At 42.3% G+C, this 3,377-nt stretch overlaps 1 pseudogene; it reads right to left on the bottom strand.

Moving 5' to 3' along the window:
* Positions 1–906: 906 nt before the first annotated feature.
* On the bottom strand, positions 907–2,908 carry LOC142933156 (general transcription factor II-I repeat domain-containing protein 2B-like; annotated as a pseudogene).
* Positions 2,909–3,377: the final 469 nt, after the last annotated feature.

The following is a 3,377-nucleotide window of genomic DNA, read 5'->3' as shown; positions in this document are numbered from 1 at the left end:
CGTGTTATCTGATCTGCCTATTCTGACTCTGCTTGTCTGCTTCTTGGACTTTGGATTTTCTACCTGAACCTTTTCAGATTTGGTATCCTGAGTGACTGATCTCCCTGTTTTGATCTCACCCGACCTGATAAGTAAACTGAACTTTCCTTGTAACTGTCTCATTGTGAGGCTTTTTGATTCAAGTCTGCCTGAACCAGTGAAAGTTACACAAAACAACTACAGAGACTCAAAACAACTGTATAAGAGACTGAAAGTGACTAGAAAGAGATAAAAGCTACAAAAGGAGGCTAAACTAAAGTCGTTGTATCTTGCTCCTATGAAGGAGAGGTGGTGAGGTATTTTAGGTGCCGATTGTCTCATAATCCAACTATGATTATATTTACTGTTCAACCAAGTTTGGTACTAAAAAAAGATCTATGACCCTTAGCTTTTGAGGTCAACAGTGGTCTGACCTCGGCCTTGATCAAGTGATCTTTTCTAAAAGCTGCAGTCATTCTGGGGTCCTATAGTATCAGAGTTCCTCATATTATTAAGGAAGTTTGTTTTGTTCACTCTGCCTGATTCTGAAATAAAATAAACTCCGTGTAACAATATGAGACTCCAGTGAAATGAAACCAAAATACCTTTCTATCTCAAACATTTGTGTTTCATTTTGATTATGTTATTTATAAAATATATATTTGCTGATATTTTGTGAACTTTGAAGCTTAAGATTTATATTCAGGAAAATTGAACCTGAAATTAACACTGAAACCCAATTTGTGACAAATATCTTTTAAAATAATATGTTGTGTATTTGTGATTACTATTATTTATATATATATATATGTATATATATATATTATAATATTAGACCCGTCCTTCTAACTTGTCCTTTAGTTATAGTTAACTTAATGGCATCCTTGTTCATGTTTTGTTGTAAAGCACCCTGCAGGGCGGGACCATCAAGAAGCCAGGGTGGGAGGCACATGGCTGGACTCCTCCCATCACATCAACCTGCTGCAGCTTGTTGCTGTCGAGAAGGTTCTGAACCATTTCGCTCCACAACTGAGGGGGAAGCACGTCATGTTGAGGTCGGACAACACCACTGTGGAGGTGAACCTCAACAGACAGGAGGTTGTCAGATCCCCAGCCCTTCACAGGGCAGCAGTGTCTGTTCTGATGTGGACAGATCATCACCTTTTCTCTCTTATTCACTAATAGAGAAAACACCCAATGTCCCCCGTTGGGAGTGAACACTTCAACAGGATTCAAAGCAGGACCTGTCCATGTTACTGGTAAGCAGGACCTGTCCATGTTACTGGTAGCTCTGGAGAGTCCGGGCACCAGGTGGTTCCTGCACCTTGCATCACGAGCGGTTATCAGACCTGCCCATGGCTCTGCATCAAGCAGAGGGCTCCATCCTCTCATGCCCGATTCCGGGGCAACACCTCATGGTCTGGAGGTTTCAGGGATGATATTGAGCGACCTGGGTCTACCACCCCCTATTGTCTAGACCAGGGGTGGGCAATTATTTTTCCCAAGGGGCCACATGAGAAACAGGGACTGTTGTGGAGGGCCGGACCAATAGACTGAACTCAATCCTGCTCAATATTATTCCACCTCTTTATAACAAGCAGTACATTGTATGGTTTTGATGAGCTGTGAGTGGTAAGAGTAAATGTTATGATCAGTGGTGGAATGTAACTAAGTATATTTTCTTAACTATACTTATGACAAATTCAAGGTACTTTACTTGAGTATTTCTATTTTATTCAACTTTGTACTTCCACTCCACTACATCTCAGAGGGAAATATTGTACTTTTTACTCCACTACATTTGTCTGCCAGCTTTAGTTACTAGTTACTTTGCACATTATAATTTGTCAAACCTTTCCTAACTACCCAAACTGAACAACAGAGTATAAAGGAGTTAAAATGAGCTCCACCTTAAACATCTGCAGCAGGATTAATCCAAACCACATATACATTTGTAATATCCATATATAATAGTAGAACACTGACGGGGATCATGTTTTTGCAAAGTTTTGGGAGCATTATCCACACTGCACGTGAAGGGAGAAGAAATCATGTGCATTTCACTCTCAACTGTTTTGAAGTCTTGAAAACTCACCATGCAGTGGCCCTAACATGGATGATACCTGTGGAGATGTTCAACTGATGGTGTGGCTTCTTTCAGGGTGTGCAGGTGGGTGAGAGTGTTACCTGCATCTGGCTTGAAAGAAACTGCAACTTTGTCATGAAAGCCTTCACCAGGCTGCACATGTGATGTGCAAAGAGGCCCTTGCCTTGCAGTTTGGTATTCAGATCATTCATTAGTGCAGTCACATCAACAGCAAATGCAAAATCTCTCATCCAGTTTACATCAGAGAGCTCTGGGATGTCCTCGCCTTTCTTCTCACAAAACTCTTGAATCTCTGCTCTCAGGTCCCGAACTCTTAACTCTTTGAAGCACTTTGCCCAGGCTGAGCCACCTGCCAGCTGTGTGTTAGCCTATGTCACTGTGTTCAGTCTCATGCTCCTCCAAGAGTGCAACAAACTGTCTGTGATTCAATGCTCTTGCCCTGATGACGTTAACTATTTTAGTTACAACATCAATAACATGGTTAAGTTTGAGCACATTCTGATGTTTAATGCAATGCAAAAATACACATTTCAGTTCTGGGTTTATTTCAGTCACTTTATCTTGCATCCGCTTTAAAAGTCCGACATTTCTCCCCGTCAGATTTGGACAACCATCAGTTGTGACACGTGCCAGTTTGTCCCATTTCAGTCCCAGCTTGTGGAAGCATGCATCTACCTCCGTGAACAAATCACTCCGCGTCGTCGTCCCTTTCATTGACTGCATTGCTGCCAGCTCCTCTGTAATCTCGTACAAAGGTGAGTAACTGGGCTGTGTCGCGGACATCGCAGCTCTCGTCCAGAGCCAAGGCGAACAATTCGAAATTATCTGCTTTTTTTTGCAGCTGAAGCTCCAGATTTCCCGCGATGCCCTCGATCCTCCTCGTTACGGTGCACTTGGAGTCCATTTTGTGGGATATCACAAAGCTGGTCTTGGCGGCTGCATCCCTGATGTGTGAAGCTGGATGTGTAAAAAGGCCTTGTTGCTTTTGCAGCTTAGCTAGCAAAGCCTCAGACGTCCGTTCCCGCTCTGCATCCGTCAATCTTTCGTATTTCTCCACGTGTTTCCTCTCGTAATGACGATTCAAATTGTAATCCTTAAACACTGCGACTTGTTCTCCACAAACTAAGCACACGGCTTTACCTTTGACTTCAGTAAAGAAACACTTTAAAGTCCATGTTTTGTTAAAAACTCTACACTCTGTGTCAGTCTTTCTTTTTTTAACACAGGCTGACATTTTTGAGGGCTAACAGCT

Source organism: Anarhichas minor, unplaced genomic scaffold (assembly GCF_050575085.1).
Source record: "Anarhichas minor isolate MPS153535 unplaced genomic scaffold, ASM5057508v1 ptg000058l, whole genome shotgun sequence".
Taxonomy (NCBI): domain Eukaryota; kingdom Metazoa; phylum Chordata; class Actinopteri; order Perciformes; family Anarhichadidae; genus Anarhichas; species Anarhichas minor.
This window is presented reverse-complemented; position numbering and strand designations above follow the sequence as displayed.